Genomic DNA, 10,866 nt, shown 5'->3' with positions numbered 1-10,866 from the left:
TATGTATGTACTTTGAACACTTATAATCAATAGAGCCAAAATCAAGTTTAAAAATGTTTCAGAGGAAATATTTCCGTACAATCAAATACGAGGGTTGACCCAAAAGTAATGTCACAGTGTCCATATCTTTTATATTTGGCGTCATATTATCAAATATAATATACCAAAAGATGCACAAATATAAATCTAATTAAACTTTAATTTTTCATTCAATAATGTTTAACTGAATTTATTTTATAGATGTTTAAAACATATAACATACGGGGTGTCGCCGCGTCAAAACCGAACGTCACAAATTAAAGTGTACTTTTATTAGCATAAAAAAGACAAACACATTAAAAAGCATCTTTTAAAAGCGCCTAAACGCAAAATACTTTAAAAGACAAAAATTTACATCATTTTCTCTAGTCTTAAATTGACAATTATATGACATCACTGCTATTTTTGGTGAAAAACATCCTTGATTTATTCCGGTGCATTGAAAAAAGGAAATGTCAAAATGGACAAAAAAAGCCAAAACAAACTTGTAATGCATTTTTGCTTCAAATTGGAGAAATCGCCAGTAGAGACAGTTACGTTGATTCACCAGACTTTCTCTGAGGAAAGAATGTAAATAAGAGACTTGTTTAGATGGTTTCAGCGATTTAGGGTGGGTTATGGGTCATTGAATGCTCAGCAGATGACAAGAAAACCGAGAGATGGGAGGGCGGACGGAAATGTTCAATGGTGTGTGACGTTGTCAAAAAGAAAGACGGATAGAGCGATATGTGAAATTTTAGGTTGGTTCAATGAATTTTGACAGAATTAATCATGAAAAGAGTGAGTGAACGATAGGTACCAAGGGTAAGAAAGTGAAATTTGTGAACGTGTTCGTGGATATCAAATCTCAAATATTTTTTAATGAAACTAAGGGAAGCGTTTAGATGTATGACGGCGCGTATCCGTCAAATGACGTTATTTAGGTGCGGCGACTACCATAATCGCACGTTGTATATAATCCGATATTTTGAAAAGTATAAATCATGTTGAATTGAAATTTTCAGGTCTGATTTGAAATAACTGTAGCTTTCATCATTTGTAATTTTGTTGTTTTACGTCGACGGGTAGCGATTTCATCGAAGTTGTGACATTACTTTTGGATTAACCCCGGTATATAGTATTATATAGGAAATCAATATTGTACAGGACGACAATAATGTAATTTTGCTTCAATTAAAGCTTACAAAAAGCTCTTCCATCGCAAATATGAAGAATTTTTTAAAAAAAAGTTTATAAATGTTCTGTTTTTCTTTCATGGAAATAGCTAATTACAAATTTACAACAAAATTTTCCCACGTCAAAAATGCAGCTCATATTGCTTTGATATATGCATGTGCTTTTTACTACATGTATGTAATATGTAACCGAACAACCTTTTATTTCAAAAAGTTAGAACATTTATATTTCAAAAGTTAAACTCAATTTAATGTCATGAATGTAATCCATGATTGATAAATATAATTTAATTTAACCATTCATTGTGATTCTTAGCCTATAATGCATATAGTTAAATTCATTTTAAAGAGTGATAAAATTGTTTTATCTCTAAACGCAAAGCCTGCAGTGCGTAATTTCCAAATAAATTTATTTTAATTTTGGCAATATTTTATCTACCTTTCATGTTTTTTTCCTTGAATACCCTGAGAATGATAACCGGGAATAAAAAGAGAAAAAGACAATCAATTTGTTTTGTTCTTTTTGTACTTAAACACTGTTGATAACGCATGCATGAAAAATAACCCATTGAAAAATAAACTGTTTAGTTTTACTTGATAATTCTAGAATTACAGTGAGAAAAACCGAAAATAGATTTTTCAAATAAAAATATGTATTGCTTAAGAATTTAAGATAACTTCTTCAGAATTGTTGCAAGTGTAAAAAAAAAAAAAAATTTAAATTCTACTGTTTTAATTTAAAGCTGTTTTGGTGCCTTATCTTTTAAATAGATTATTAAAAACAGCATATTTTCAGGCAGAAAATATCTTATTTTAATTGAAAATGCCAACATTCAGATACATTAAAACTGTTGTGAAAAAAGTGAAGATCTAAAGAAAATCCTTAAACAATACAAATCTGTGAAGAAAACATAAACACGGATCTTGGAGATTCCAGAGGTGGGATCAGATGCCAATAAAGAGTAAGCATCTCCTTTCGAACGCTCATGCCCGATGTGAACCCTATGTATCTGTCAGGAAGACGGAACCTTCCGTAGTCAAATTATTTAGTATCAAAATGGATGCACAACAGAAGGTATGAATCAAGTTATCAAAATACAACCCAATGATAGGTATTATTTGTTAACAAGGACATTAAAACGATAAAAAAAAAATTCATGAAACGCTGACTTTAAAAGAGGATGTTTCAATGCATATGACATAAGCTGTACTGGCATAAGCTTAAGGCTGCCTTGGTTTTAAAGCTGCTCGTACTCAAAACGTGAAACAGGTGTAAAGATTTTTTGTCTACACTGTATTTTATTTCAAGTTCACTGGGGTATATCAATCATTATACAAATTAAAGTATTACTAATCAATAAAAATGAAAACACAGTTGATATATGTAAATGTCAATTTAAAAGAAGCCAAGCAAAGGTTTTTTTTCTTGTTGTATAGGCGTTTTTGAATAAATTATGCTTCAAAGTAAAATATTAAACAGTTGAGCTATTAAGGAAGATCAATTCGTGTCCATCTGAGTTTCCGAAAGTTTATTGGCACACCTGGTCTCCAGTGACTACATAAATGTTTTTCATGAGGAATAACAGCGTCGTTTTAATTGCATTGATTTTTCTATCCTTTAAAACTGTTCAAATTTTAACAGAAACATTAATCATTTCCACATCTGATGTTCTTGAATTATATACTTCTTTTACTTATAAAAGTGTTATTTATTTAGGAACTCTTTTTTGCTTTCAAAATGATTTTTTTGTAAAAGAGTCGAATCCACTCTAAGTGTTAACTAATCATAACTACAAACGTCAAAGCAATGCATTTTACATTGGATATTCCTCAAGAAAAGCAAAAAGTTATTACCACAGAGTCTGACACATTTGTTTCATACTTGAATATTTTACTTGAAAAAGACGTCAATGGTAATATAACAACCAAGCTATATGATAAACGTGATGACTTTAACTTTTCTATCGTCAACATCCCTTACTTATGCAGCAATATACCTTCATCACCTGCATACGTAGTGTATATATCTCAGTTGGTTCGATACGTAAGAGTATCCTCTACGTTTGAACAATTTCTAAAACGACGTTAATTATTGACAAGCAAGTTGATGAAACAAGAATATCAACAGTCTCGTTTAAAGTCTTCATTTCGTAAGTTCTATGGTCGATACAATGACCTTATCAGCAAATATAATTTATCATTGAGTCAAATGCTGATTGAGGTTTTTCATACTAATTGTGAGTCTATTATTTATACACTGAATTGACGACGGATTTTTTCCGTTATTTCCAGATCACGGGTGTGAACGGTCAGCTGGGGATGCTCACTCCTTCATGGCACCTGATCCAACCTCTGATGTTTCAAAGGCCTGTGTTTGCTCTGCTCCTGTTTTGAATTGTTTTATAGACAGACTTTGAGATTGAATGCTGTTCAATATCTCCATATCCTTCTTGAGACTATACGACAATGTGTTCTGCACTGAATATGGTATACCTTCTGGTGAAACCAATCAGTTTTGTGTCCAGTTTAGTATTTCAAATGAAAATAAACTTTTCACTACACTTGGGGCATTTACTAGGTTTAATTATATTTAAAAAGCATGACTATTTTAGCAACACAAGTAACAGATTGTTGTGCTGCATTAAGTCCTGATTCTGCTTCCAAAGATAAGAACATAGAATATGATGATATTAAGTACTGTTCAAAAACAGATAACTCACGAATCTCGTGGAAGTCTGACACCAGTTGACTATCCTAGTGTCGATAAGGGCTTCTACAGATCTGGGTTTTCATGAAATGCAGTTCTATACTGATAACCATGTTTTTTTTTTTTATAATAACTGATTAGAACGATGCTATTGGTTTTAAAAGGGAGGGAATTTGCGTAAGATAACGAGCAGTATTCAAGCTCAAAAGTACATAAAACAGTACAAGATAGGAGCATAGCACAAAAGGACTCAAACGAATTAGAGGTGGGATCAGTTGCCATGGAGGATTAAGCATCCCCTGCTGACCGGACACACTCGCCGTGTGCTCCTTATCATGATCGGGAAATAACGAAAAAATCCATGGACAATTCAGTGTGTAGATAATAGACTTACAATAAGTGAGAAAACCGTCAGTCAGCATTTGCCTCAATGATAAATTGTATTTGCTGACAAGGTCATTGTATTGACTATAGACGTACAAAATGATGACTTATATAAGGGAAATTGACGATTGAAAAGTTAAAGCCATCACGTTTATCATTGAGCTTGGTTCTTAGATTACTATTAACGTCGTTTTCAAATATTTGGACTCCTAAATATGTAACATATTTTTTATTCAAAAAATTCACTAGGTGTCTATATTCTCATTTGTATTTTTCATTCACTTTCACCAATAAATAAATAAGATTTGAAGAAATTCCCTTTTGGGTCAACCCTCTTGTACGTACGTCTGTTATGCATTCAGATCCATAGAATGCCATAGAATCTGAGGCTATTTCGGATCGAATACATTAAGGCACTGCTTAGAAAATCTCCTTAGCACAACACTGTTAAAATCAATGGTAAATAAAAATTCGGATCTCTATAATCCAAAGTAAACGTGTAAGACTCGTGAAAGAAGAAGCTCATTGGATCCACAATTTATATGCGAATTTTTCGTTTCTGTAATGTACAAGACATAGAAGCTTTTATGCAATCAACGATAACTTCCGGTCAATGCAATTAACTGTTTATAGTAAGAGTAAGACAAATTGCCATTATTAGAGTCAGGTGAACATATCAATATTAGTTAGTCATGATCAGGCCATCAGAGGAGTGCTGAATAATATGTGTCCCTAAACAGCGTTGTACGTACTGTCATATTGAGACCAGAAAATCACCTGTCCTACTTATCAACTGCTATGGAGAAAACGAAAAGTATTAAAGATCAAAACTCCATAAAACAATACAAAACAGGAGCAGAGCAAACACGAACCTCCAAAACATCAGATGTGGGATCAGGTGCCATGGAGGAGTGAGCACATTTTAAGGACCGTGCATTGCAAAATAAGTTGAACATTCTATCCTTTTATTTATTGAAATAATCCAATTAAAACTCCAAATAGAGAGCAGAGCAAATAGGGACCAATAAAAACATCAGAAATCGGATAAGTTTTAATGGAAAGAGAAAATATTCGGGCTAAACGGGCAACATCCACCTTGTGCTATTTATATTCATCAAGTAAAACGAAAAAAAATGCAAGAAAAAAAATACAAAAATACAATACTTTGATACAATGAATCTCTGTTTCATCGACTTGCTTGTCAAAAGTTTGTCTCATTTTAGAAATTTTCTGGTATATTCATCATTAAAATCCTTTTCTTCAAAAATAAAAAAAAATATTAGTCAGATTCTTTGGTATCTTAAATTTCAATTTGACTTGAATATATCTAGTTAGTATATACAATACAGTAGAATATAAAAAGTAATGAATGTAACTATTGTTAATTGATAATACGTCGTGGATATGTATATTATTTTCTCTATGTTATGAATCCTTAAGGAAATATAGTTAATTTACTTCTGTGACTTCATTTTATTTTTTCCAAAGGATGTAGATACAACACAATTTCTTTACATTCGATGATATAACATTCCTTTAATTTCCATTAAAAATTAAAAGACGTTTTTGTTACTTTCATTACAGATCTTGAGCCGATTGTCCACTGGGGATAATGACAGACATGTTTTATCGGCTGTTAGTGCCCACCCAGCAAAAATAAAATCACGCGCAGACTAATCAATTTGCAATGCCTCATTTTTTAAGGTTCTAGAAAATCATCAACCCTTGTAGACAGTGTTTTTATAGGCGCAATGGTATATTTATGCAATAAAATTTGAGGTCATTCATTTAGACAGAATCACAGACGCTTTTTACACCCAACTTTGAATTAAGCTTGAAATTAAAGATACCACATAGTTTGACCACTTTGTTTCATATTTCGATATTTAACTAGAAAAAATTTTTTGGTAAACGTGATGATTTAACTTTTCAGTCGTTAACTTCCCTTTCTTTTTCAGCAAAATACTCTCATCTGCTGCATATAGAGTCCATTTCTCTCTATTGATACGCAAAAACATGCCCTATGAATGAACAATTTCTGAAAAGAGGTAAATTATTTACTAATAAATTTTAATAAGGATATAAACAGTATAGGGTCAATAAAGCAAAAAAACAATCTATTATTGAGTCTAATGCTGACTGACGTTTTTCATACTGGTTGTTAGGTTATCGTTTGAACACTGTATTGTCGACGGATTTGTCCGTTACTTCCTTATCATGACAAGGAGCACACGACGGGTGTGACCGGGCAGCAGGGGATGCTCAACCCTCCATCGCATCTGACCCCACCTCTGATGTTTTTGGAGGTGAGTGTATATGATCTGCTCCTATTTTTCATTGTTAAATGGACTTTTGAGCTTGAATACTGTTTGTTATCTCCATATATCTTACAATTTTTTTTTTCATATTGAATTGCTTATTGATCCTGCATCGAGAGTTCTTTGGAGTAATGGGTCTATATTGGATACTCACTCCTCCATTTCACCTGATGATGATATTTGATATTTACATAGGTGTATCCTATGTGTGCAATCGTATTAAGAAATAAAGTATTAAGAAATAACCTCTAGTTGCATGTTTTTGAAGTTATGGTCCATGGATTAATTGTAAGGTTGCACTACTGCATCGAATAATTTTCTGCACTGCGATTAAAAGATTTTTCATCATCAATGCTTTATGTTCTTGGACAAACTACAACATGAAAGTAAAGGTTTTAACATCTTGAAGGTCTCAAGCTCAGTCAATGAACTATGGCTTTAAGTAATGAAATATGAATCTTTGTTTTTTACTCAGATTAATTCTTATTCCTTTGTAAACCTTCCTTTTATTTACACTTCTCAGTTTCCTGTTTAGGATAATACAGCTCTGCCTTTGAATTTGTGAGTCTCCCGGAGTCGATTAATTGAATTTCAGTCGGTACTTGATTTCATTATCTGCCAATAAGGTGAACATGAAGGACATAAAGGTAGTACAATAATCCCAAGGTTGTTGTCATTAAAGGAACTAAACTGCCATAGCCGCCTTCAGGGGGAGTTTTCTTTTGATAAATCTAATTAAATTCCTTTTATTGAGATTTAAGAAGTGGTCAGTGATGGCCATCACGTTTCTGATCAAATTACCTGTTAAATTAGTCAATTATCTTTTTATTGGAAACATGTCTTTACGGACTTTAACGTCAATGTGAAAAATGAGATTCACTTATAATTTTTTAAAACATTATTCTTGCTTTTAACAAATTTAAAAATAAAGAACTTTCGATATGCCTTTCTAATTTCAATAGCGAAAAGTTGTTAAAAGTCTTTAAATTTGAGTGTCGCTTATATTTTCTTTTTACATCATATTTACATTGCTCCTCATAGATTTAAACTAAAAAACTTCTCGTACACCTTTGTCGCCTTAATAGCCAAAATTACACTCACACTAAAGATTTCGATATATAACTTTTTTCTGTTTGGGGGAATTTAAAGGTTCAAAACCAAAAAAGAAAATTTACATGTTTTACTCAATTTGAATTGAATTTTGATTATTTGTAAATTAACCTGTTATTTACATGAATTTTCTCTAAATATACATGAATATATGACCTTAAAAACGTAGGTCCCGTGTCACGGTAGGCGTTGTCACGATAATGAACTCTCACTGCTTAATGGTCCCGAGTGCCGAGTAAAGGTCTAAATTTGAAGTATGCATAAGTATGATATGTCTTAAGCACTTGAAAGGGAATTTAAAGGTTCAAAACCAAAAAAGGTTGATAATACGAACTTTTTTTTCAAAAACCATACAAATATTTCTTTATTTATATAAATGCAAAATACATACGTTAAATATATTAATAAAAATTCCACAAAACTGTTGAATTAAGTGTTGAAAAAAATATTAAGATTGATAAGGCTGATTGCAGAAAGGTTGAATTCTGAACATCAAAGAAAGTTTAACATTTCCCAGCTTGTTTATATTAAAGGTGTTTCTGTAATACTTTTTGGGACAGTTAGAACACCAGTGATATACAGTCTCTCTAGGGCAGGCTTCCGACAGAAAGTTACTCCGCAATGCTTCATCATCCATTTGTCTATAGAAATATAGTAAGATCAGTGCATCCAAACATGATACGACTTCGCCTTAAAACAGAGTCTGTCAATGTTCATTCATAGGGATACTCCTTCAGTTTGTCCTATGCAGGTGAAAGAAAACACAAAGACATGCTAAGCCGTACAATAAAACATACATGACGCATATTGAAAAGTTTGAAGAGAACGAGCATTGGTCGATCTCAAAAATTCAAAAAAGAATGCAAATTTGAGAGTAGGAAAAAAAAAATCTAAAAAATGCAGATCCCCTACAATTTTAGAGGTTGGATCAGTTATAAAATTCCTAGAGGGAGAAAAAATCCCCTGTCACCAGCCAGACGAACAGTTAGGAAGACGGGACGTTCCACAGTCAAATTCAATATGATTACAAAGGCCTAATAAAATATCGGTAAGAAACAACTCAAGCGAAATATGACACAATAATAGAGTAGTTTTGTGTTCAAGGTCATTATTACGATTAAAGAATGTACAAAACGTCGACTTTAAACTAGGATATTGAAATCCAGGATAAAATCACTTTATCCGCCTGTCTCGGTTTAAAACCTGATGGATAACAGAGCATGATATTGAATGGTAAATAGGTTTGAAGACATGAAAAACCTTAGGCAGGTGATAACAGAATTTCAATACATAAATAAGGCAAGCTGACCTTGGATAAATGGAATTCCATCTTGTTTCTCTTACAATTTAATTGTGAGTTGCCTCTCGTTGTCTATACTCAGTAAAAATATATAATAAATCTTGCATCCTACGTGTTGTCTTTAATTTTACAAAATGCCGATTTTCAATTTTCTAATAGTTCTTGGAGTTTTGAGATCCCACATCTTGTAGAGCATGCAGTTGCACAAAACTTCTAAAGTTTCTCCTCCAGAAGTAGTTTATATTTATGTAAGGATTAGGAATTGGGTCTTAGTAAGCATTTGTTGTACTATGTAATGTATCTCTGTAAGGATATTTATTCAGTGTAGGAGTCCAGTAATGATTATGATATAGAATATATAAAACTTGCCTTGGTTGACATGAATATTAAAATTTCTAAATACTGAAATGTGATTCTGAAAAAATAAATGTTTAGAAAGTGAACTGCAGATATAAGACTTCAAAATGTAGGAATAAAACCGAAGTTATAATACAGTTGTAATAATAATCGTTGCAAATAAAGACGCTGCCATTACAAGTCTTGTTGTTTGGAACCATAACAATTTGTTGATGTGATCTTTCTTATTCTTGGATCAGCTCCGGTTTAGTGAAAACGGGACTGAGGATGGAAAGAAAAATTGTTTTACGTTAAGTATTTGTTAATCCAGACCTACTCTAAACATTCAATGAGCAATGGCTTTACTAAAGTGTTTAACAGTTTTTACTACTTTACTACTGTCTTATTGTTTATATAAGAAACTTTGGAGAATTCTCAGAAAGCAGATAGGAAGCAAAATATCAACAGTCTGGTACATGCATAGAAATATACAATAAAAACAGATATTTTAACGAATGTTCACCATTTATTTTTGGTGCTTTGGATAGAGCTGAAGTTTTCGGTGGATGTAAAAAGGTCTTAAGATTTAGAATGGCAAGTTCCCATACTGAAAATAAATGTAAGGATAACAAAAAGCATTTGGGCAAGCCCAGGTAGTTACAAAACTTTCCAGCTATAACGGAGATCTAAATATGACATCAGCTGTAGCATACCACTTTTTCATTTATTTGTAAGATCATAATTAAAACACTGAATTGTAGACACGGATTTTTTGTTATTTCCCGGGAGCACACGACGGGTTTGACCGGTCGGCAAGGGATGCTCACATGTCACCTGATCCCACCTCTGATGTTTTGAGGTCTGTGTTTGCTCTCCTTTGATTTTGTATTGTTTTATGGAATTTTGAGAATGACAACTGTTTGTTATCTCCTTATATTTTAAGATAAACATGGCAAACAATCGAAAGATGTGCAATATAAAATTCTATCTCAACCGAAAGTGAAGATTTTTATCTATTTGTCAAGACGGGGAGCGGGGTTGAAGGAAGATAGAGAACAGCATATCATACCCTATTTTTCGTATATTCTAAATTTACGTCATTCTTAAAATCTCTTTTCATCCAAAAACTAAATACAATTACATGTCCATTAATAATCTAGCTTGAAACCCCCACAAACCCCCGTTTTTTCATTAAAGGACAGTCCCCTAAAATCTAGAGTAATATCTTCTATATTTATTTCGAGTCCTTTATAAAATTGAATAGAAAAAGTTTGTTAAAATTGATCTGAAACAAATTTCTTTAAGTATTTTTTTCTCTTTGACATGACGCATCGTTTTAGAAAGGGGGTGGGGTCAGTTTACTTGAAAAATAACCAAGGAGGTGGGACATGTTCCCAACTCGATTAGTTCCATTTTTTAGTCAAACATACTATTCATTAATCTTATTTCATAGAAAAAAGGGGAGCAACCGGACTTTAGGTTATGACTGGAAAAAAT

This window comes from Saccostrea cucullata, unplaced genomic scaffold, assembly GCF_032062105.1.
Source record: "Saccostrea cucullata isolate Sc308-1 unplaced genomic scaffold, CSIRO_AGI_Scuc_v1 ctg6326, whole genome shotgun sequence".
NCBI classification, from domain to species: domain Eukaryota; kingdom Metazoa; phylum Mollusca; class Bivalvia; order Ostreida; family Ostreidae; genus Saccostrea; species Saccostrea cuccullata.
Note: the sequence above shows the minus strand (reverse complement) of the source record.